The sequence below is a fragment of the Leptopilina boulardi genome, unplaced genomic scaffold (genome assembly GCF_019393585.1).
Source record: "Leptopilina boulardi isolate dan_hultmark-lab unplaced genomic scaffold, ZJU_Lbou_2.1 LbouV2_110, whole genome shotgun sequence".
Lineage (NCBI taxonomy): Eukaryota > Metazoa > Arthropoda > Insecta > Hymenoptera > Figitidae > Leptopilina > Leptopilina boulardi.
The window spans coordinates 1141053-1167847 of record NW_026137653.1 but is presented as its reverse complement, the minus strand read 5'-3'; the positions used below and the strand labels follow the sequence as shown (position 1 = coordinate 1167847).

The 26795-nt window shown below is 25.5% G+C and overlaps 1 protein-coding gene across 3 annotated transcripts in view; it reads right to left on the bottom strand.

The window, feature by feature from the left end:
* LOC127277220 (uncharacterized) overlaps positions 1-25800 on the bottom strand; it is a 95752-nt gene extending 69952 nt beyond the window's left edge. For all 3 annotated transcript variants that reach the window (XM_051298138.1, XM_051298129.1, XM_051298148.1), the window contains exon 1: positions 25058-25800. The gene's annotated coding sequence lies outside the window, so the exon portion shown is untranslated. The remainder of the gene's footprint in view (positions 1-25057) is intronic.
* Positions 25801-26795: the final 995 nt, after the last annotated feature.

Here is a 26795-nt window from a genome sequence, read left to right as displayed (position 1 = left end):
GATATATATTGTAAAATAACAATTTTGTTAAATTTATCTCTCGAAAATGAATTCTTTAATAATTATTCTAGTTTAAACCAAAAATTTTTTTTCTTAAATTGATATAATAACCCTATAAAAAATTCTTTTCAAAAAAATTATAAAGAAGCTATATATAATATTGGATTGGACTAGTGCTTTCACGATAGTGAAATAAAGATCTTTTTTTATCTAAATAATTTAAAAATTTTATTTTTTTTTTGAAGTTCTGGAAAAATTGGCTTTTAATTAACAATTGTACATTAAATATTCTTTACAATAGTGTTAAATTATTAAAAAAAAAAAAATTCTAATAAATTAAGCAATTTATTTAAATTGAGATTTTTTTTTTTGAAAGAAAAAAATCAACAAACTGCGCTCTAAAGATTTTAAATCATTTGTCATGCATATAAAAGAGAAAAATTGTAAATGATGTTTGTAGGGAAAAAAAAGCTTTATTATCCTTTTTATTGTTGTTTCACAATAAAAGCACAGTTTTTGAAAAGAGAGTAAAGCTGATAAAAAAAAATATAAGCATCGACGAATGATTCGATTCTACATTTTTTTTTTTTTTTTTTTTTGTTATTCATAACAAAAAAATTGCACTCTGATGGGCTAATGAAAATACAATGTTATCGGCATTTTAGAAAAAATTTAAAAAAAACTTAGTTTTTTAATAAAAATGGAATAAAAACTTAGTTTTTTAATAAAAATGGAATAAAAAAGATAATTTTTGTAAACAATAGCAATTTAATTTAAAATTACAATAAATGTGCTACTTTTGTTTTCTGAAACCTTAAAAACTAATGAATATGAATGATTTCCTGTTATAAATTCACATTTTATAAACGAATTTTGTTGATAATAAATAATGCTCTTTTTTGTAATTATATACACAAGGAAATTTTATAAAAATGGAAATATTAACTTTCTCTATTATAAAAAATTACTAGCACAAAATTAAAAAAAAAAATAATATTATAGTGAAAACGAAAAAAAAAAGAAAAGCGAATGAAACAAAATAATTCTAGTCACTGACTTTTTTAATATTATTATTATTATTTAGTTTCTCATCGGAAGTATATATACATGACCTGATTCTATGAAAGTATTAAGGCTTAAAACTTCCTTTTCGTAAAAGGATCACAGTTCGAGATGAAAAGAGAAACATTTTAACTTTGAAGTCGGCTATTTCTTTCACTGGAAACCGCACACATTGTATTTGTCAGTATATATATAAAAATAAAATACAAAAGAATAAATTTAAGAAAAAGTATTGAAAATAATATTCATTTGCTGCATATATATTATAAACAGATAAAATAAGGCTAGAAAAAATACTTGTTTTTTTTTTCTTTTACAAAACCCTTTCAATTTTCAATTTTTCTCTCAATATAAATGAAGTTCAACATTGAGCTTTTTGTCTATATGTGATCAATGAATCGAAAAATTTCGCGAACTTTTATGACTATTTCAATATTACAAAAGTATGGACAGAAAATAAATTTATTACTCTATATATATATAGAATACAATTTAATCACTTTCTCACAGTCAGTTTCATTCTCTCTTCATTTTTAACGGGTGACATTCGATAAAAAGCAATTTACATAAAAAGCTCTTTATATAAATAATTAATCGACGTAGTTTTTTTTTTGCAATCATCAATAAATATGATAATTTTGACAGTTCAATTAATAAAAAGAAAGATGTGGTTTCATTCTTGAAATTTTCCTATACAATATATATATATGCAAAGTGTTCAAAAAGTATATATATATATATAATCGAAGTGTATAAATTTTTTAAAAAAAGAAATAATTTAACCAAAAGAATAAATAGAGTAAACATTTTTCTTTCTTTGTAGAGTTTCGCGACCCAGGTCCGTCATACACTCATATGGTGCAATTTTGGTTGTTCTGTCAAAATATATAGAAAAAAAAGTGGAAAGAAATTTTCTAATTAGGAAAAATTAACAATTGCAGTTAATAAAAAAAAGTATTTGAAACATTTTTTTTTTTTTAAATAAAAACAAAAAAAATTGATTTACGAGCAGAAAGTTAAAAACCCTTTTTTCTGTTCATGCTATTGGCATATATAACCATATTTTGTACATATGGTCATAATTCTCATTCACAGATATATATTATTCGTTCTTTTTTTTTTTAGTGTGATATATCCTCGTTCAATAAATGTGACCTCATAAAGCTTCATATAATTCTTAAATAATGCAAGGTCCTTTTTTATCAGTCACGCGATTCGTCAATAAAAACTTGATTTTAACACTATATCAAAGTATGCACTATTTTCATTCAATAATTTTCGAAAAAAAAGGGACAAAAATAAAATTTTTCTCACCTTAAGTGCATATTATACGAAAAAAAAAAAAATTACAAAAGAAAAGGGGGGGGGGGGTAGGATGATATGTGACCTGTCAGCATGCTCATTTTCTTAATAAATATATATATATGAAAAATGTGAATTAAAAAAAAAGAAATGTTTTTTCTTTTCTTAAAAAATCCGCAGTTCTTTGTGCAGTGCAGTGAAATGGCACACTTTAATTTTCAAAATGTTGGAATAATTATACCTCAATTTATGCCCCAACTGACAAAAGCTTTAAAAAGAGCTCCCTGGACCTGACACTGACATGAGAGGAGCACGCGACTCTTATTCCTTTTGGTAAACATAAACGAGAGAGAGAAAGAGAGAAAAAGAGAGTACTTAAGGGCATTATCCTTGCGCTTGGAACATTCCATTTATGATGAGAATTCCCAAAGCGGGATAAATAACACGCGGTTACGTCAATTTTTTCTTTTTTATTTTTGTACTATATTATTACCCAATCAAAAATTTACTAATGGCGCGAGTACTGGCGCAGTACTGGCACCCAGTATTGGCTCCAGAGTTGACGTAACTTTGGGATGATAACATTTTACCAGTATTGCCCACTTGGAAAGGTTCCCCGGAAAGTGCCCCCTGGAGGTTCTATCAGAATTCCGCCGGAACTTCCAACGTAATTCCATCGGAATTCCATCGGAGTTCCAAAGAATTTCCGATGAAATTCCGACAGAGGTCTGGCGGAATTTCGACGGAATTAGGACTCTAAAAATTTTGAAAATATTAATCAGAATTCCGTCGGAATTCCGTCGGAATCCCATCGGAAAATCTTTGGAACTCCAATGGAATTCCGACGGAATTACGTTGGAAGTTCCGGTGGAATTCTGATAGAACCTCCAGGGGGCACTTTCCGGGTAATCTTTCCAAGTGGGTTGGCTACCAGAGTTGGCACCAGTATTGGTAACCACTACTGGTTCAGTACTGGCCGAGTACTGGCAGTTTTATAATTTATTGTATACGAAAAGAAAGCTTTAACTGTAACAGAGATAAGTTTCACTCAAGTTAATACTTTTTTGGTATACTTAGGAAAAAGTGTCTGAAATTTTTAGTAACCCAACACAAATTAAATATTAATTAAATTAGTCAACTAATTAATATTTTATTATATAAAAATCGAAAACACAAAGAATTTTCATTCCTTATTATATAATATATATTATTTTAAAAAATCAATAAATAAATATAAAAATATTTTTTATTATAAAACCAAAGTTTTTATAATATATATAAAAACAGTTCAGTAAAAATAAAAATGTTTATAAAATAATTATAATGTATATAATTATACAATTAGCTATTTAATTATTTTATAATTCACTTTAATTTATTAATTATTATATCAAATATAAATAAATTAACATTGAATTCAATTCAATTTACATAAAACAAAATTAGTTTACAAATTAACTCATCACAAATATAATGATTTAATAAATAATTCCTGAATTCTTGAAATTAGGTAATTATTAAAAAAATTATCTAAATTATTTTTAAATTGATATTAAATTTTTTTTTTATAATTCACTTTTTGAAAAAAAAACTGAAAAATAACATCCAGAAACAAATTAGAATAATTTTATTGACCATTGAAATATATAAGTTTGTAGGTTTAACTATTATTTATAATTTCTATTAAGAAAGGTTAATTATATGTTTAACTATTATTTATAATTTCTATTAAGAAAGGTTGATTATATATTTTATATTATTGATAATATAACATTTTTTTGCAATTTTACTTGCGATTGTATTTAATTTTTTAAATTTAATTTATATTATAAATTTTATTTTAAAAAATATTAATTTTTTATAAACAAATTTATTTATTTTTAGTTTGATCGTTTAAAATTTTTTTTTTTTTGGTTTATTGCATATCTGAAAACAAAAAGAAAATCTTGCAAAATATTTTAGACTTTTAGAAACTTTTTGTTTAAATAATTTTACCCACAGAAAAGCAAAATAAAGTAAATTTTAATTTTTGAAAAATAAAATCAAGTTGAAAAAATTTTGATGAACAAAATATTTAAACAAAAAGATTCATCGGGTTCACTGTAGAACTTTTTGTAAACTTATATTAATCAAAAAGAAAATCTATTTGAGCCAATACTGGCTCAATATAGGCTCAGTACTGGTTTTCCAGTACTAGGAGGGTGGTACTCCACCAGTAAGGATACAATGAAAATACCAGTACTGGTTCAGTACAGACTGCCCAGCCTCGGCAGCTAATAGCCGTACGCCAGTAGTCAACTCTGGTATAATACCAAAATTTTTTGGTTGGGCTTATATTATTTTTTTTATAATTGTTATATTTTTTTTACAAATTTTTTTTTTCAAAAAGCACTTGAGATTTAATAAAAACGCGAAGCAATAATTTTTAAACAAAAACAGCGTTTGATCTCAATCTTTATGTGAGATTTTCATTGATTTATTCTGAAGTCTGTTTTCACACGGAAAAGACATTTAGATCCATTCAATTCAAATAAAAAAAAATAAAAAAAAAATAAAAAAAAAAAAAAAAACAAGTAGAGAAGAGATGTCAGCTCACCTTGATCTGCACAGAGCTACCAAGCGAGCAACGTATATTTCTACCTTTGCCTTTCCACGGTTTTCTTTTTACTATTCTTCTTTATCTTGTGACAATTTACATGCAACTACTTCACTGTGACGGTTGTGTTCAAGGATTTTTCACTTAGAATAAAAAGTGCACTTTATCAATCAAAAATTCGAACTATTTTTTTTTTTTTACTCATTCACCCACAAATCGAATATTTTATGAGGAATAATAGAAAGAGCTTTTTTGAATGTGGTCAAATGTATGGGGTTTTTAAAAAAAATTGCAATTTGAAAAAAAAATTTAATTAATAATTTAGTATTTTCTTATATCAAAATTTTTTTTACCTAAATTGGAAAAAAATTTCTAATTTTTGATATATTTTTTTTCTGCATATTCTAGTAAAGAATAAAATCAGTAAAAGAATGTTAGCTATTCGCATTTATAAGAACTTCTTTTCTTTCAATGTTTCTTCCATATATACACAAGGCATCTCTTTTGATAATCATCTTTATGTGAACGTAATCCCAAAGAACTCGTCGCGTTTTATATAGGCATTAACGTTTTATTCGCACAAGAAACACTTACGTCAGAAATATATAGTGGGAAGCCATTGACTGGCGCTTAATTTACGACTGATCATTTATGAATCATAAATATGATTTGAAATACAGTGACAGTGATCGTCGTCGCAACGTTATATAGAATCTACTTACCCGCAAATCAAGATCTCGGTCGTTTTGAAGACAAGTTAAACTTGTATTCCGCGTTTACTATATATACAATTACGTAATTCTATTGCATAAAAAAATTAAAAAAAAATTTTTTTTTTTTAAATTTTATAATTAATTTATAATAATAATTAATTATTAATAATTTATATTTTTAATATTATTATAATAATAATTAATAACTAATTACTAATTATTAATAATTTCTTATAATAATAATAATTGTAATAAAAAAAATTTAATTTTACTCTAAAAAAAATGTTTCCAAATTTGATAATTTTTCCACCTGATTTTTAAAAAGAAAAAAAAGGAACACGTGAGATGAAAATTTATGATAAATCTGCATAAAGTGCGCTTCCGGAATTATCTTAAAAGTATGTATATAAATATATATATGTTTAATTGCACATGAGGATTATATAGAATAGTAAGAAACACACGTGATATTAAAGTAACAAAGTAGAAGCAAATCATAATTTGACATGTTTATGGATAAAATCTCGACTAGAGTGATCGTTATCTTATCTATGTGACTTGCCCTTCGCCAAGATAAGAATGACTTTATCTGCATTTTTTTTTTTTTACTTTTGAATCAAATTTCCACTTGATTAAAAAAAAAAATATTATTATACATTGTTTTAATCTTAATTTATTATTTAAATTAAATTTGCTAGAAAAAAAAATAATTAAAATAAAAATACATTCCCAATTTTTTTTTTTTTTATATATACATATTTATGTAGTGTATTATATAAAATAAATATTTTACTAAAGTTTATATAGCGAGTATTTGTTTCACATAAAAATTAAAAAAGAAAAAATATTACTTTTATTTTCATATTTATTCAGTTTAGAGAAACATTGAACGTAAAATATACAATTTATCGGTTTTGTTTCATTTTTTTTTTTTAATCTGGCATATAATTGTAAACTATTTGCATTTTCCTATTTTTTCTTTTTGAAATAATTTGAAATAAAAATTTTTTTTTAAATTGCCAAAATACAACATTTATTCTTCTCACTTATAATTTTTATGACTTTTTTTTTTTTTTTTTACTGATTGATAAGACAGTAACAAGCATATTTTGACCTTCAAAGTAGTTATAAACATGCATTATAATTTACATATTTTTTATATATATAAAATTTATGTATATATACATATTTATTATTTTAATATAAAAGAAAATAGCTTTCGATAATTTTGTATAAACAGAAATAATACAAAAAAATTCATTCATTGCAAATGTATAACAATATATATGAATATTTCAAGTTTTAAAATTATCAACCTTCTCCATATTCGTATCACAAACCGCATTTGTTAATTGGAAATTTTTTTTTGATAAACATGTATATTTCCAAAATGATTCAATTTTATATAATTCTACCAAAAAAAAAAATTTAAACTTAATTAACAGAAAAATTTTTAAAATAACTTTCTCATGACATGAAAAATAAACCATTTCAATATTCAATCTACCTTCAAAAAAATTATCACTATTGATAAAAAAAAACAAAAGAATCATATATTGTTAATTAATATTTTTGTAGAGTCTTCTTTTTCAAATCATTCAACTAGCGCAATAAAGAATATATTTCCAATTTTTTTTTTTTTTTTTGCAATAAAAAAACAAAATTAAATAAAAATTTTAATAAAGAACTATGAAGGAGAATTTCATAAATAAAAATTTAGAATTTATCATCAGGTAGTTTAATAATATATATTATAAAGGTGATATTCTCAGTTTTATTATTAGAATTATTTATTAACTTTTTATACGTTGATGAGAAAAAAATTTGGAATTTAATTTTAATATTAAAATATATGATACTGCATTTTTGAAGAATAAAAATTATAATAAAATCATATAATAGTCATATGAACCAAATTTTTGGTTAAATCAAGTAAATGTATTTCTATACATAACTAAACATTTGATTGAATCAACTAACACTTTATTTGGCTCAATCAAATTCTTTCTTCGTTGAAAAAAATTAATTAGAGTAAATCAAACGTTCATTTAGATTAAATAAATATTTATTTTATTTTAACAAACTTTCTTTGAATCAAACAAATTTTGTTTGAATCTACTTTTTCTTAATTTAAAAAAAAATTTTTTTTTTTTTCAATAGCTTTTATTTACTTTTTATACCTTTTTAGAAGATTGTATTGCATTTAATCAGTTATTACTTTGCGCAAGTGATATATACAATAGAAGATATTGCGTTAGATGCACGTAGTGTTTACGTCTGTATTTGTACTACACCGTTACATGCGTGAAAGATATTACAAGAAGCCACAGGGCGAGCCTCTCTTGGTGCGCGTGTGTCGCGACGGAAAATTCCTTATCGACTATAGGTCTTAAAGAAAAAAATCAAAGACCGCCAATGAGTCGCCTTTCAACACGCAAATATATATATATATATATATATATATATATATATATGTATGTATATACAAAAGCGAATACGAGGAAAACAGTTTCGAGTTCATTCAAGTTTTCAAATTATTATATACACTTTTTTTTTACAAGTTTTAATTTTTTTTTTTTTTTTTCAAAAAATATATTTATTTATTTATTTATTTATTTGGAACATAACGGGACATGCCCTTTCGTACAAAAGTACTCCTAAATCTAAAAATTATGATATGAATAAAAATTACACAGTATTTATAAATTGGATCCATGACCTAATTTTGATAAAATTATAATTAATATCCCATAAAAATAATTAGCTAGAACTTTCATTTGTAAGAATTTTATTTGCCAGAATTTTTTTTTTTTTGACGAATTGTCATATTTCGAATTAGTAATTAGTAATTTCTATCAAATGTAAATTCTCAGTGATTCTATCAAATAAAAATTCGTGTAAATAAAAATTCTGACACATGAAGATTCGATATAATTTAAAAATTCAGACATTACACTCAGAGAAATGGTATATTTGTCTCCGAGCCTACTAACTCATTTATTTGTTGCAAATATATTTCATTTCATTGAAATAAAAAATTTATTTGAGCCAAAGAAAAATTTATTTCTGACAAATAAAATTTTTATTTACGCCAAATAAATAAGTTAGTAGGCTCTGAGACAAATATACGTTTATTTAACTCAAATATATTTTATTTGGTTCAAATAAATCATTTCTCTGGGTGTATACAATTCGAATCACTAAAATTCTGCTGAATGAGAATATTGACATAAATTAAAATTGGTTTAAATTGTAATTCTATAAAATAAAAAGTTGGATAAAAAAAAAAAATTTGATAAAATAAAAATTATATTAAATTAAAATTTGTTATTTAAAAACTATGTTAAATAAAATTTCGTTTACAAAGAAAGTAATTTAAATATACTAATTCGAAAAATGAAAATTCGTCTAAATAGAAATTCTATCAAATGAAATTCATACAAAATTCTAGCTAATGATTTTTATAAGATAATCATGTGTCCCTAAAGACTAAACTAATAATTAATTTTATTATTATTTTATTATTTATCTATCTACTTTGCACGTTAATGATAAAGAGGAGAGAAAGGAAAAAAATAATTTTTTAACAAATTATTAACTGGTATAGATAATTCAATAAAATTTTTAAGACGAAAAAGTTTAACCAATTTTAAAGTTTAATTAGTAACTCTAATAGAATGAGCTTTTAAGCCTTTCAACTTTTCCTGCACCCAAGAGGATTTCTCTCTGAGATTGAAAAATAGATTAAACTTATATACTAGTAGTGTATGCAAATTTTACTTGTCGATTATCTTCATTTAGAATTAGTGCGTTAATATTTTACTATATATTTATAATAATCAATTACAGTGAAATTATGTTAAAACTTTTTTCGAGTACAATTATTAATTTATTTAAATTTATTAATGGAATTATTTATTAATTAAAGAAAATTTATTTACAATAGTTTATTTATTTTAATTTATTTACTTAAAAAACGTATATAAAACAATTAAATTTAATATTTTCGAAAACAGATTTACTTAATTTAGAAAAAAAAAGAATATATCGTATCAATAAATAGTTTTTCATATATGTAACAGCATTTTAGAATGAAAACCTGTTTACAGTAAATTGAGTCGAAGTGCCAAAGAGGAGGCATTTAATTTTTCGGTACATCGACGAACCGAAGCAGGTGGTATATGCTGCATTGTATTGGAAGAGTACGTTTTAAAAGTATTGAGGCGCAAAAATAGACTCTATACCTTGTTAAAGACCGATTGCCGAGAAAATACGATTATTTCTCCCGACAATATATGAAAAATTGTAAAAGTAAATTTAAGATTACAAATTTTTTTATAATTTTTTTTTTTTAAATCGTTCTTGTAAAATATAAAATATAAAATACAGTTTATAAAATATAAAGTAGTTTATAAAATACAGTTTATAGAATATGAAATACAGTTTATAAAATAAAAAATACATTTTATAAAATATAAAACATTTATTATGTTTTAATTTTATTTGTAAAATTTATAGGATTCGAATAAATAAAAGTTAATTGTTTTCAGAAAAATGAGAAACATTAAAACATTTCAATTCCATATACATTCAAAATATTGCCGATGGAAAATCATTTTTCAAAAATATTATCTATCTAAACCATTCGTTCCGCAATGAAATTGATAACATAAACTGCCTGTATGAGTGATTTAATAGTCATATAACAATTGTTTTCTTTTTTTCAATAATTTTTGCCGAAGAATTTTAAAAATTTTAGGAAAATTTTTTATGAAAAGAGAAAAGAAAATTTATGTACAAATATCAGTTTTACCTATTTTCTAACTAATTATTTATTTAAATTTTACGAGTTTAGTTTATTCAGAGAGCGTCACGGAAACAAAACAAAATTGCTTCCTCTACTGATGATATGCTCTCCCGGTTTTCTCTATACATTATACTACGACAGAGAAAATAGTTTTTTTTTTTTGAAAATTTTATATATTTAGGAAAATTAAAATATTTTTTACAAAAAAAAAAAAAAAAATTTGTTACAAAAAATATTTGTATTTAGAAAAAAGAAATTTTTTTTTAGACAGAAATTATTGTCTAAAAATGAATTAATTATTATATATTATCCTCGGTGTTTCTGACCTCATTTCTTGATTTTCTTATTCACTTTTTCTCCATTTGCTTTATAGAAACGTTTTTTTTCCTCTTGTTTCTTTATATTTCTCCGCGTACTGTCTCTTTAATTAAAATTGTCTTCATTATTCATTCTTTTATTTTTTTTACAAATATTTATTCTGGACATTTTCTTTGGATTTATAATTCCTGTGTGTGTGTTTTTTTTTTAATATAAGAAACTATAATATTAAATAAATGTCCTATAATGTGAAATAAAAGAAAGAAACGGGAGAAAAGGCGAGACTCAATAATCGTTAATTTCATATGATATTGGGCGTTTTTACAGCCACTTCTCATTAAATGATATACCTTACGCGAGCTAAAGTCGCAGATTATGGGAATTAATCTATAATAATTATTATACGGTTTACAAAAGGTACATATATATGATAATCTGTGACCACACTCCCACAAAGTAAACGAAAATGAATTTATACTTTCTTAAATTTTATTCTTTTGGTTTTACTACACACATTATAAATTGTATAAATTATTATTCTTCAATGTTTCTATTAAAAAAAAAAATTAAAAATTTATAAAAAAAAATAGATTATAATTTTTTGTTATAAAAAAAATTTAGAAATGTCGATAAAAATAAATTCAAATTACAAGCAGAAAAATGGAAAAACGAATAAAGTAACTTTTACTATATTTTAAAGGTAAAATCTGAACTGTCCGCAGTTTCTGCGCATTTCTGTGTAATTTTTACTCAAGAAATAGTAAAATTTACTATGTCATGAATAAATTTTACACGAAAAAAAAGAAAAAGTAATTTTTACTATACATTTGGAGTAAAACGGGAACTATCCGAAGTTTCTGCGCATCCCTGGCAACTTTTACTACAAAAATAGTGAAATGTACTATTTCTTTAGTAAATTTTACTGTTTTCGTAGTAATTTTTACTATTTCTGGAGTAAATTTTACTATTTCTAGAGTAAAAATTGCCAAAAATGCTCAGAAACTGCGGACAGTTTCGGTTTTCCTCTGAAAGTAGTAAAAATTACTTTTTTTTTCGTGTACTATTTTCAGAGTAAATTTTACTATTTCTGGAGTAAAAATTGCCAGAAATGCGCAGAAACTTCGGACAGTTCCCGTTTTACTCTGAATGTAGTAAAAATTATTTTTTTTTTCTTCTTTTACTATTTTCAGAGTAAATTTGACTATTTTTAGAGTAAATTTTACTAGTTTTGAAGTTAAAGTTGCCAGAGATGATTTCTGTAGTAAATTTTACTGTTTCCGTAGTAATTTTTACTATTTCTGGAGTAAATTTTAATAGTTTTGGAGTTAAAGTTGCCAGAGTTTATTTCTGTAGTAAATTTTACTACTTCCGTAGTAATTTTGACTATTTTTGGAGTTAAAGTTGCCAGAGATGATTTCTGTAGTAAATTTTACTGTTTCCGTAGTAATTTTTACTATTTCTGTAGTAAATTTTACTAGTTTTGGAGTTAAAGTTGACAGAGTTTATTTCTGTAGTAAATTTTACTGCTTCCGTAGTAATTTTTACTATTTCTGGAGTAAATTTAACTATTTTTGGAGTTAAAGTTGCCAGAGATGATTTTTGTAGTAAATTTTATTGTTTTCCTATTAATTTTTACTGTTTCTGGAGTAAATTTGACTATTTTTGGAGTTAAAGTTGCCAGAGATGATTTCTGGAGTAAATTTTACTGTTTCCGTAGTAATTTTTACTATTTCTGGAGTAAATTTTACTAGTTTTGGAGTTAAAGTTGACAGAGATGCGCAGAAACTTTCAACAGTTCCCGTTTTACTCTGAAAGTAGTCAAAATTACTTTTTCTTTTTTTTTTCGTGTACTATTTTCAAAGTAAATTTTACTATTTCTGGAGTAATAATTGACAGAAATACTCAGAAACTGAGGACAGTTTTATGTTTTACTTTTAAGGCCAGGTCCAAGTCGTGTCAGTTGTTCCATTGAAACTTCAAAGAAACAGCTGACTCGAGTTGGACCTGGCCTTAAATAGTAAAAATTACATTCGTATTTCCATTTTTCTTAATGATAATAAATTAAATTTTTCCTATAATCTGTATGTGAAATAATACATTTTGTATTGTACTTATTATAATTTGAATTATTTAAAAAAAATTTTGAATTTTATTTAAATAATATCATTAAAATTCTTTCTTTAATACTTGTTGCGAGAATCATTTTAGAATCATTAAATTTTACACCTTCTTAGTCACACACGGCGCAAGATCTGATAAGAAATATAAGTATAAGCTCAAAAGTGGCTATAAGATTTAACTATCAAGTACAAGCTTTACTCTTTTTTTTTTTTTTTTTTTTTTTTTTTTTTTTTTTTTTTTTTTTTTTTTTTTTCAAATATCGTGGAACCGGGAAACAGTGATAACTAGTTTTCGTGACTATTTTTATGAAAGATAATTTCCGTAAAATATATGCGAGCGCAAAAATTCTTACAATTTTTTTTTTTTGCCTTTTAAAAATCAAATTCATTAAAAAATTAGAATAAAATTATATATATATATATATTGTTACAAACAATGTAATTAAAATTTAAATTGCTTTTCAGTTTCTAAAAGTAATTAAGCTTGTAAACTATGCTCACAAGTTCTAATGTACTACGATAAGTTGAAATTAAAAAAAAATTAGTATTAACGATTTTGAATAAAGTGAAAATAGAATGAAAATTTGAAAAATTTATTTTTTAAATAAAATTATAAACTTGTGAGAAAATGAAAGAGGAAATTTTATAAAAATTTGAAGAAAAAAAAAAAAAAAAAAAAATAGTCTACTGCAACCAGACTTGTGTACAAGCTGGTTTGGTCCATGTTTGGTCATAACAAGATACTACTCTGTGGTTTGTTTTGTAAACGCGCACGGTAGTCATCAGGGGCGCCACTACCTGTTTCCATCCTCCCCACCCCCCCCCCTTCCACCCCCCCTATGTGCGCCTCTTTTTCTCTTTGAAAATCTTTTTCTTTTTCATTGAAAAATATAGTCTTTCAACTCACGTACTTGAAGTTAATTTAACACAATAGTCAGCGCAGTAAGAATGTACTATACATATATATTGGCAATTACGCGCAGCGCTAACGATCCCGAGACACATATATATATATATATATACAATATATATACTGTTTGTATCAATATCGTATATGATATAGTAAACAAGGTGGGTTCTGCGGTTTATGTATAAGTATAGATATATGTATTATATCTTCAAGACACAATACATATTATCTCCGCACTTTAGTTTGAATCACAAAGTCAGGCGTCAGTAAAATGTTATAAACATTATTGCGATTATAAAAATCTTATATGTATATACCAATGAGAAATGAAAAAAAAAAATTCTCAGCACGCACACAGCATTAAAACAGAAACCAATAAATATTGTATTTTCATGTATATAGATTATGTAGTGTAAACGTGAAACCACAGGTCATAAACACACTCGTCATTAATTCATATCCTCGTGTTAACCAGACAAATGACATAATAGAATACTCTGCTTATTTTGTGTGTTATATATATATACTAAAAATTCATTCATTTCTGGCAAATTTTTACTCTAGAAATAGTAAAATTTACTCTAGAAATAGTAAAATTTACTCCAGAATTAGTAAAATTTTCTCCTGAAGTAGTAAAAATTATTCCGTAAATAGTGAATTTTACTATTTCTGGAGTAAAAATTGCCAGAAATGCGTAGAAACTGCGGACAGTTTAGATTTTACCTTTAAAGTATAGTAAAAGTTACTTTATTCGTTTTTCCATTTTTCTTCGTGTATAATAATTATACAGTCAGTTTTCACTAAAACTTAAATATATACGCGGAAAAATGTTTGTTTGAAACAGCTATAAATATTGGTTGCATCAACAAAATAAATACATTGCTATAAACCAAAATTTTGACTATTAATTCTCTAAATTTTAATTAGTAAACATTTCAACTAATTTGAATTAGTGACTCACTTTTTGCTTATAAATTAGTTGAATTTAACTAATTCGATAGTAAAAAGTTTTTTTTTTTAATGTTAGTTAAACTTTACTAATTACTAATTGCTAATTAGTAATTGCAAATTACTAACTGCAAATTACTAAATACTAATTACTAATTAGTAAATACAAAATGAGACACTAATTTCAATTAGTTAACATTTTTACTAATTCAAATTTAGAGAGTAATGTTATTAGATTCAATTAAAGTCTTTCTTCATTAAAAAAATTTATTATAATAAACCAAACTTTCATTTAAATCAAATAAATATTTTTTTGAATCAAATAAATTTTTGTTTGAAGTAACCAAAAAATTGTGTTCATTCTAAAAAAAAAATAAAATATTTGCGAATTTAAATAAACCAATTCTCTGAGTGTAATTGAATCAAACTAAATTAAACTTTAGTAGTTTAAGCAAATAGTTTTTACTAAAAATTAATGAAAATTTCTACTAATTTTTAGTCATTTTTCACTTAAGCTTTAGTAAAACGAAATATTACTAAATCAAATAGTAATATTTTACTGAAAACCATTGAAAATTTCAACTAGTTTAGTTTCTTCTAGTATTTAGGCATTTTTTACTAAAAAAAAATGTTTAAAATAGTATTACTAAATCAAGTAGTAATAGTTTAATAAAAATTAGTGAAAATTTTTACTAATTGAATTTAGTTTCTATTTGTTTTTTGTCATTTTGTACTAAAACTTTAATTTAAAAAAAGTATTAAATCAAATTAGTAATATTTTACTAAAAATTATTGAAAGTTTCCACTAGTTTAGTTTAGTTTCTATTAGTTTTTGGTCAATTTTCACTAAAGCTTTAGTAAAAAGAATTATTTCTAAATCAAATAGTAATATTTTACTGAAAATTTCTGCTAATTTAATTTATCTACTTGTTTTTAGTCATTTTGCACTAAAATTTTTAAAAAATATCACTAAAAAATATTTCTAAAAATTAGTAAAAATTTCTACTACTTTAGTCTAGTTTTTTACTAGTTTTTTTTTTTTTGTCATTTTACACTCTAAATGTTATTGCAATTCTCGTAAATTTTTAGTTTTCAAAAAATTACTAAATCAATTAGTAATATTTTACTTAAAATTAGTGTTTTTAGTTATTTTTCCTTAAATCTACAGAAAAAAATATTATTAAAATTAGTTATATTTTATTAAAAATTAATGAAAATTTTCTACTAATTTTAGTGAACGAATTCGTACGAATTAAAATTTAGATAGTAATTTTTATCAATAATTAAAAGAAAATCTTATTTTAAGATATAAAGAAAGTCTTATTTTAATAAGAAGCTTAAGGAATCTTCAATTTATAACAGTTTACATTATGATTAGCGAATTTCACACTTTTGTCTTAAAATAAGACTTTCTTTTTTTACTGTGTACATGAGTGAAAGTTCACATTATTTTGGAATTTATCAAAAAAAAAATGTGTATTTTGACAAAAAAAAAAAATGGGAATTGTTTTTTTTTTTTATTGCAACAAAATGAAAATTGTAGTTTTGTATTAAGATAATAATTGAAAATTGGTATGAATTTGAATTATTTAAGTGTCTTTTGTGATAAAGAATATAGGGCAGGGTGGATGAAGAGGGCGGGTGGGGATAGAAGGTCATCGCGTGATACTGGATGAGGACGAGTGTGCCGAGTGTGGAATGTGCAGAATGCAACTGACGCACCTGCTTTGAGGCTTCAAACTAAGACGAGTTGGATCAGGCTCGCAGATAACGAACATTGAATGTGGATAGCAGTAGAGAAAGAGAAGTGAGAGGGGGGGGGGGGCGAGGGAATCGAAAAACAAGTTCAGTTTTAGGAAAACTAAAGAAACCACCAAAATCATCATTCTAAATACAATTTCTATAATTTTTTATACCACTTAAAATTAAGGGAGAAAAGAAGAAAATAGAAAATAGAAAACGGAAAATGAAAAATGGAAATGGAAAATAGATAATGGAAAATAGATAATGGAAAATAGAAAATAGAAAACAAAAAATAGAAAATAGAAAACAAAAAATAGAAAACTTTTAGGTTGATAATTTTAAAAACAGGCCCTGATGTAAATCTGTACTTATAAATAACTGTTACTTTATCTCCCCTGCTTTCTCCTGTCAATCTTATAAAAAGCCAGTAAAAAGCTCACAATTTTGTAGAACAAAATTTTTATATTGACCTGCCATCTCCTACAACATCCCCTTGAGCGTCTCTGGCCTGGAAGATGACTGAAGGTTTTTTAAAAGAGGAATTTACTTTTTGATTTGTTCAAACTTTTTCTATTTCATCATATTCCCAATTTAATGATCTCAATCATTTGCAGAGCCTTTTTTTTATCTAATACCAAACTTAAGAAAAGAAGTTAAAAGAAAATTTTTTTAACATTTTTTTTAGTTTTAATTGTTTAAAAAAAAAATTTTATTTAGTTCTTCAACGAACGAATTTAGAGAATATAAAAAGTTAAATAGATGAAAAATTTTATAAAAGTGATTTCTTTTTCGACTCCTTTTTTTTTGTGTCGTCACCATAATCATTGAAAAACTAATGATGATATCGTCCAAAGAAAACCTCTATCTCTATATCAAATATGATAACAATCTAAAGCTGATGTAATAGAACGGTGTTCTTATATCAGCCATATTTGAGACTAAAATTTCTCTTTATATATATTATATTAGAGAACTATATAAACTACAAATGGACAAATATACAAACGAGAAAATTATTATTATTTTCAAATAATTATTAAGGATTTTATTTTCAAAATTTCGATTCCAAATTATTTGAGATAATTTTTTACCTATATTTTGAAATTTGGAAACATTATTCTATTAATAATTTATTATATTAGAAAAAAAAAATAGAAAATATTTTTAGAGTGTGCAAGAATAACGATATCGACATTTTATTAAATCCTTGTTTCAAGAAACTCTTTTCTAAAAATTTTCTTTCAATAGAAAATGTAAGAAACTTGATCCACCACAAAATAACTATTTTTTTTTGTAGAAACGAACAACAAAATAATAGATTTTCTCTATAGATTATATTTGTAATTATTTGTGTTCTTTTTTATGAAATGATACCCCAGGGACAAAACGCGAGTAAATGTGGATGATTGAACAAATCGATCAAAAAAATATTCAGTATCCATGGACTGTGTGTAAACTCAAACTTGCTTTAGCTCAATAACATTTCCTGTCACGTACACACAATGTGTAGAAGATCATTTCGGGAGCAGACTGCTACTCTAGAAAAGAAAGATTAGAGAGAGAGAGAGAGAGAGAAAGAAAAAAAAGATAGAGAAAGAAAGAAAGAGAAGAGAAGAGTAATACGAAAAAGAAACAATCTTATCAATATTCATTAATTTAAAATTCGTCATTATTAAAACTTTTTTTTTCAACAACACCTGTTAATTGCCAAGAAGAATTATAATACATTTTTTTTTCCTGTTGATGATTTATTTTTGTCTTTAATAACTAAATTTTTTCGAAAATATGAAAATTACTTATTAAAATATAATAAAAATTATCCCAATAAAAAATTTACTAATGGCGCAGTACTGGCACAGTACTGATAAGTATTGGCACAGTACTGGCACCCAGTATTGGCGCCAGAGTTGGCGTAACTTTGGGATGATAACATTTTACCAATATTGGCTGTTAGAGTCGGCACCAGTAATGGTAACCACTACTGGTTCAGTACTGGCTGAGTACTGGCAGTTTTGTAGTTCATTGTATACGAAAGGAAAGCTTTAACTGTAACAGACATAAATTTAACTGCAATAGTGAAACTTATCTCTGCTCCAGGTAATACTTTTTTGGTATACTATTCTATTTTAGTCAGTACTGGCTCAATATTGGCACAGTACTGGTTTTCCAGTACTGAAAGGGTGGTACTGCACCAGTACTGTTACAATGAAAATACCAGTACTGGTTCAGTACAGACTGCTCAGCCTCGGTAGCCAATATTGAACCAGTAGTGCGCCAGTAGTCAACTCTGGTATAAATACTGAAATTTTTGGTTGGGATATTATATCGAAATAAATTTAGAGAGAATTCACAAAAATTTGTTATATTTCAATTGTTCCGACAACTATATATTAGATAAGATGATGAAAGAAACGTTGTTGGAAATATCTTTATCGACAGGTTGCATACTCATCTGATTCTTTGTACTCTTTGACATTTTACTTTTAATTGCTCATAAAGCTTTTGATTGGAATGGATTTCTGTTTTGCGCGCAATGACATTGCATCCCGGAATATTTGATCTGACTGCAAAAAAATATATTTCTATATATATATATATATATATTAATCAGTAATCATCAAAGAATGGAAAGTGCCAATTCATTATATATCCAAAGAAAAAAAAAAATAATGTTGTCAGCTTCTATTTTAATTAAATTGAAATGTTTCTTTTCTCACACATATTTAGAATTTCCCTTTTTTTTGCGAGTGCAATTTTTTTTTTCGTATTAGAAATCTAGTAAAAAATATTTTTCCATTGTGCAAAAAATATTTCTTTTTATTATTTCGTTTTTTAAACTTGAAATTATTTATGATAAAGCAAAGCCGAATTTACCACTATAAATTAATTTGATGATGCTTAAAAATCCCCAAGGGACCTACATATAGCATATTATCAATAGTTGAAATTCGATCGCAAAATTCACGCTTGCGTACAAATATGACACTTCAAAGCATATTATAGGAGAATTAACAGTATATGCAAGAGCCTTCATTATAGAAACACATTCATTTCTCTGGTTGTGGCATCGATTAATAACGCTTTCAACACACTTTGACAAATATTTAATAAAAAAAAAATATTTGCTTTTTTGTTATCATTTAATTAAATTACTGAATAAATTACTAAATAACTAAATAAATGACGAAATAACTAAATAAATTATTAACTTCTCTAAATTTGAAAAATAAAATTTCCACTCATAGAGAGAAATTACTAATTAAAAGCATTTATGCACTGAAAAAAATATTTGGTATTGACAACCAAACGTTTGGTTGGCATTTAAGCAACCAAATTTTTTTTTGTTGGATCAACAAAATTTTAATTGTCTCAACCAAAATTTGTTTGACACAACGAAAGTTAGAAAAAAAAGGATTTTTTGTTGTCCAAAACTAAATTTTAATTGGAACAACCAAAATTTTGTTGATTCAACAAAAAAAATTTTGATTGCTTAAATACACCAATCAAACGTTTGATTGTCAATACCAAACCCTTTTTTCAGTGCATGGCAAAAATTCATAGGACCAAAGTTATAGTTACTATGGCAACAGTTACTTACTATGGCAAAAGTTACTATGGCAACAGTTACTTACTATGGCAAAAGTTACTTACTATGGCAATAGTTACTATGGCTAAAGTTACTATGGCAATAGTTACTATGGCTGAAGTTACTATGGCAACAGTTACTTACTATGGCAATAGTTACTATGGCTAAAGTTACTATGGCAATAGTTACTATGGCTAAAGTTACTATGGCAATAGTTACTATGGCTAAAGTTACTATGGCAATAGTTACTATGGCTGAAGTTACTATGGCAACAGTTACTTACTATGGCAAAAGTTACTTACTATGGCAATAGTTACTATGGCTAAAGTTACTATGGCAATAGTTACTATGGCTGAAGTTACTATGGCAACAGTTACTTACTATGGCAATAGTTACTATGGCTGAAGTTACTATGGTAACAGTTACTTACTATGGCAATAGTTACTATGGCTAAAGTTACTATGGCAATAGTTACTATGGCTGAAGTTACTATGGCAACAGTTACTTACTATGGCAATAGTTACTATGGCTGAAGTTACTATGGTAACAGTTACTTACTATGGCAATAGTTACTATGGCAACAGTTACTTACTATGGCAAAAGTTACTTACTATGGCAATAGTTACTATGGCTAAAGTTACTATGGCAATAGTTACTATGGCTAAAGTTACTATGGCAACAGTTACTTACTATGGCAAAAGTTACTATGGCAACAGTTACTTACTATGGCCAAAGTTACTATGGCAACAGTTACATACTATGGCAAAAGTTACTATGGCGAAAGTTACTATGGCAAAAGTTAGTTACTATGGCAAAAATTTCTATGACCAAAGTTAGTTACTATGGCCAAAGTTAGTTACTACACTGAAAAAAGTATTTGGTATTGACAACCAAACGTTTGGTTGGTATTTAAGCAACCAAAATTTTTTTGTTAGATCAACAAAATTTTAATTGTCTCAACCAAAATTTGTTTGACACAACGAAAGTTAGAAAAAAAGGATTTTTGTTGTCCAAAACTAAATTTTAATTAGGAAAACAAAAATTTTGTTGATTCAACAAAAAAAAATTTTGGTTGCTTAAATACACCAACCAAACGTTTGGTTGTCAATAACAAACCCTTTTTTTTAGTGTGCCAAAAGCGTAAAATTATTAACACAATATGCTATTTAAAAATAATGAAACATAAATTTCATTTTATTTAATTGATATGACAATTGTACTATATCTAAATTTGATTTAGTAAAAATTTTAACTATGAATTAGTGAATCACTTTTTGCTTTTGTATATTAGTAATATTAATTAGTAGAAAAAAAATGTAATTAGCAAAATTCTAATTTCAAAGCAAAATTTCATTAATTCAGTTTTAGAGACTAATTATAAAGCAAAACTGCACCAGTAGTAATTGGTGTAAATAGTAAGTCATCAACAATTAACCTATCGAACCAGTTTGAGACAATTGATTGCGAACATTGCACTTGCACGAAGGTTACAGTTTCCTTGCAATTTGCTTTCCTTTGACAAAATTTACATTTGTCTCAATAATAGGAAAAAAAAACTATTTCACTCCTCATTAAATTTTAAACAGAAAAATTTAATAAAAATTCTATTTTGAGAATTGTAACAAAAAATTTTAAATCAAAAATATTTAAAAGAGTTTTTTCTCAAAAGAGGAATTTAAAAAGAGGGATGTAAAAGGATGTATTACGTAATACTTTGTGAACGACCCTATAAGGAAAAATTTTTTTTTTCCTTTTTTTTTTTGAAAGACAAAATTCTTAACATTCTCTCAACGGTATCATAAATACATAGACGTGTTCGAAGATTTCCTCTGATGACGTCGACCATGCACTCTCAGTCGAGTATATCTACAGGTCGTTGATATCAACTCTCATGTTTTCTCAGATAAAGGCATTATTATACTTGTCTGTTTCAAACATCGAGCTCCGTCTATAATTATTGACAGATGCGCTCAGTTACAATAATTGTAATGACCATATATAACCATCATATAGTCCTGATTCTATTATTATTATTAAATCTTATAAAAAACAAAATAGCACTTTAAAAAAGCTGAAAAATTATTTTCCAAATATTAATTTTTTTCTTAAACAAAAATTAAATTAAAATTACATTTATTTAATATTGTTGGAAATTTTAGTTATTTCTTTTTACAAATAGAATTTTTAGGTTAGGAATCTTGTGAATTGATCAAGTACCAACTGTGTAATAAAAAAATCTAAAAAATAGCGCTAAACTTAAATCTCAGGTGAAGAAAAATATCATCATATATGTTTTTACCACAATTTTAATATCGAATTCATAATGATATGCAGGGGGAAAATATTGAGTTCAGATTTTTTCAGTGTAATGAAATCTAATCTCAATTATACCTTCGTGCTAAAAGAAAATTCAATTTTGTATATTATCACGCGAAAGAACAGTTAGTTGACATTTATTTTTTGTAAAACTTTAAAATCATTTAAAAAAGAAATTTAGAAAAAATTTATATATTGTAGTTTTTTTTTTACTTTCTAAAGAATTAATAAAAATTTTAACTAATACTTTACTAATACTAATACGAATTAGAAATTAGTAATTTTAAAATACCAACAATGCAAATAATACATATATTACCGATTTTTCCACAATGGTGGTACAACATCTAGAAAAGTTTGTTTTTCTACTTTGTACTGCTACATATATTCTGATAAAAATAAAAAAAAAATGTGACAAAGATATAAGTCAAGATAATTACCTCTGGGGGTTTATATTTCTTTATATATAGCCGAAGGACGAGTATCACTTCTTCATACAAGTTTTTTTTTTTCTTTTGCAAACTAACAAGCATAAACTAAAAACAAAAAATTTTTTTTCCTTTTTGAAATTCAATATTTTATTCCTAGTATTCCGAATCAACTGTAAATTATTTTTATAAGTGTTTTAACAGTGTTTAATAACCCAGTATAAAGAATTGTAAAATTTATCATCGTATGAAAACTGTAGCCTAGTGGTTAGTGCGCTTGCCTTTAAATGTGTGGTACGTGGGTTCGAATCCCCTTACCAGTTTTATTTATTTCGAGAAAAAAAAATAATATATAAAAAATATGGCGACATCTCTTAAAACGTACATTGGATTTAAATGCCATCGAAGAAAGTCTTAAGTAATTCTTAAAATAAATTATACAAAATTTAAAATTACAAAAAAAAAAAAAAAAGGAAACAGAAAATTTGTTTTAAGGATATACAAGAGTCCTTCATTTGTTTTTCGTATATACATTTAATTAATGGAGATATATTATGAATTATTTATTAGAAAATCGAGTGCGTTTTCTTGTTACAAAATCACTGAGACAGGTCAAACACCATTTCTAATAGCAACAGTTAATAGTATTCAGTCACTATATTGTAAAGCCGGAAGAAGCATTTCCTCACTTTCAACATGTTTTATCCACTATTTACTATTGTTTATCTAAATACATCCACACTTGTATATATATATAATACATTTTACGTTAATTATTATACATTTTTGTAAATTTTACAATACAATAAAAAAAAATATAAACCGAATAATTTTTTAAAGATTTTTTTTTTATAATAAAATACAAAAAAAAATTGAACGAGCGAAAACAGAGAATTTTACATAACATATATATATATAAAAACGAATACGCATAGGTTATTAGCATTAGGTCATGCTCAACGTTAAGTCGACTGACAAATACGTAGTATTTGAGAACTTCCGGTCTCTCTCATCTTTCTTAAACTTTCCTGCAATTTTGTTTTTAAGATTTCAGATGTTCCCGAAATAAATTCTAACAAAATTGTTTTCCTATAAGTAATGTAGTTTTGTTCTTCTAATTGAGAATTTATGCAAAAAAAAAAAACTTGACTAATGACAAATATGTTTATTTCCGCAGAATAATTTTTTTTTTAATTATTAAACCTGGTAATAAATAATGTACATGAATCATTTATCCATACAATTATTTGAATAAATAAGATTAAAAATTTGCTTCATATAATAGTAAATAATTTTAATTTGTAAAATACTTTTTAAAAAAATTATATTATTTGGGAATTGAAAAAAATCATAAAAAATGATATAGAATTTGAATTTTTGAATCAATCATTCCGTATTTTTCTTAAAGTATGAATCTCTGAAAAATTATTTTTTTTTTTTTTATTACGATTTAGACATATTTTTAATTTAATTCTCATGAGATAATTATCTTCTTCCTTATTAGTGGTATTTGTAATTGCGTTTTTAGTTACGATTTGGTTTCTTTAAAATTAAATTGCGTCAATTTTTCTTATTTTTTTTTTTTTTTTTTTTTTTGTTTCACGTGATTGTAAGTGCAGAGATACTTTGGGATTTAAAGGTTTTCATTTGATTGCTTCATTAGTTGCCTCACAATTGATTGCGCAAATACACTGAAACTAGTAAAGTTTTAAAATTAAATAAACCTTAACTAAACTTTACGAAATGAGAGCGCGCGCGAACGTATTCGACTAATCTTTATTTCTTATAATTAAAACTTAAAAGCAATATTGTCGTAATTGACTCTCTTTTCATAATCTTAATACTATATTTACAAAAAATATTAATTTCAATTAAATAATGCATTATTTGACAATTATTTGTAAAAAAAAAAAAATCTGATATTTTTTTTTTTAAATAATTTATCAAGAAATAACTGATAAATAATAATTGTTTTTGTCATCTAGATTGCTGTTTATTCAGTCATATTAATAACATTTCGAGTATGTAGTATTCATTGTCTTATTTTACACAGTATGACCTCTTTGACGTTGAAAGATTTATGATGTTCGCGATAGTGGACTGACGAAAATGTCAGTATTTAATTTATAATTAAGTTGAATTCTCCATATAAAAATTAATATTATATTTAAATAATGAGAAATATAAAAAAAAATGTCTTTGACAAACCTTGGAAATAATTCGAAGACCTTCAAAAATACCAAGATGTACCCTTTGCTTCAGACTATCAAAAAATGACACTGCATGACACTTAACGCAGACACTTGTGAAAAAAAAGAGAGAGAAAAAAACAGGAATGTACGTTTCTTCTTTGTTTTCCTGTGTTATCGCTATCACTCACGTTAATTACGCATCCTTTTTAGTGTCTAGTGAAAAAGAAGTAGGTGAGATTGAACGATATTTAAGAGCCATAAGGAATCAATGGAAGAAGAAACTATTTAAGTTACTAAAAATTGTCAATTATTACACTTAACGTTCCATTTAAGTTTGAATATCACTTTCTAAATCTCACTTTTTTTCTTGATAATTTTTTTGAAATTATCAATAACTTTGTATTGAAAATATTTGATTATTTAGTTTAATGAATCGAGTTTTGACTTTTAAAAACCGGAGCTCCTGCTCCGGATCCGATCGAGCAGGCACTGACCCCAGAAAAGTGAGACGAGGATCCACACGAGTGCTCGACACCACACTGTCGATGGCACCACACGAAAGTGCAATGATGAAGAAAGAGAGAGAATAAGACAGTCGTCCTTGCGGACAAGGCTCGGAAAACTTGTTTCTCGCGATATGTGACACGTACTATCGTTGGCGGCCCGATTCGAGCGCGACAACGCTTTTGTCTGTCAAGAGGCGTCAAAGAGAACGCGGTAAACAGTAACACAGAACTGGACCCCATACGCGCGACGAGCTCGACCGGCGCTTTACTTCGGATTTCATCGGAAACAGTCGGAAACCGACTCCAATATAGTTACTCTTCCCTCACTCGACTCACTTCATACACACATAGATATATATATATATATATACTTTACCTACACTTGTATTTTCTCATACGGATAATAAATAAGTCTTTCAAACTTTACGATACTTTCAGTAAAACTTGAAATAGACGAATAATTTTCATTCTAGTCGAAATTACCTCAATTTATGTTTTTTGGGCGAATTTTTAAATGTTCGAATTTTTATTTGCCACATGGAAAAAAAGAAAAAGTAATTTTTACTACTTTTGGAGTAAAACGGAAACTGATGAAAGTTTTTGCGCATCTCTGGCATTTTTAACTCCAAAAATAGTCAAATTCACTCCAGAAATAGTAAAAATTTACTACAGAAATCATCTCTGGCAACTTTTACTCCAAAAATAGTCAAATTCACTCCAGAAATAGTAAAAATTACTACGAAAACAGTGAAATTTACTACAGAAATCATCTCTAGCAACTTCAACTCCAAAAATAGTCAAATTCACTCCAGAAATAGTAAAAATTTACTACAGAAATCATCTCTGGCAACTTTTACTCCAAAAATAGTCAAATTCACTCCAGAAATAGTAAAAATTACTACGAAAACAGTGAAATTTACTACAGAAATCATCTCTAGCAACTTCAACTCCAAAAATAGTCAAATTCACTCCAGAAATAGTAAAAATTTACTACAGAAATCATCTCTGGCAACTTTTACTCCAAAAATAGTCAAATTCACTCCAGAAATAGTAAAAATTACTACGAAAACAGTGAAATTTACTACAGAAATCATCTCTAGCAACTTCAACTCCAAAAATAGTCAAATTCACTCCAGAAATAGTAAAAATTTACTACAGAAATCATCTCTGGCAACTTTTACTCCAAAAATAGTAAAATTTACTACGGAAATAGTAAAAATTTACTAGAGAAATCATCTCTGGCAACTT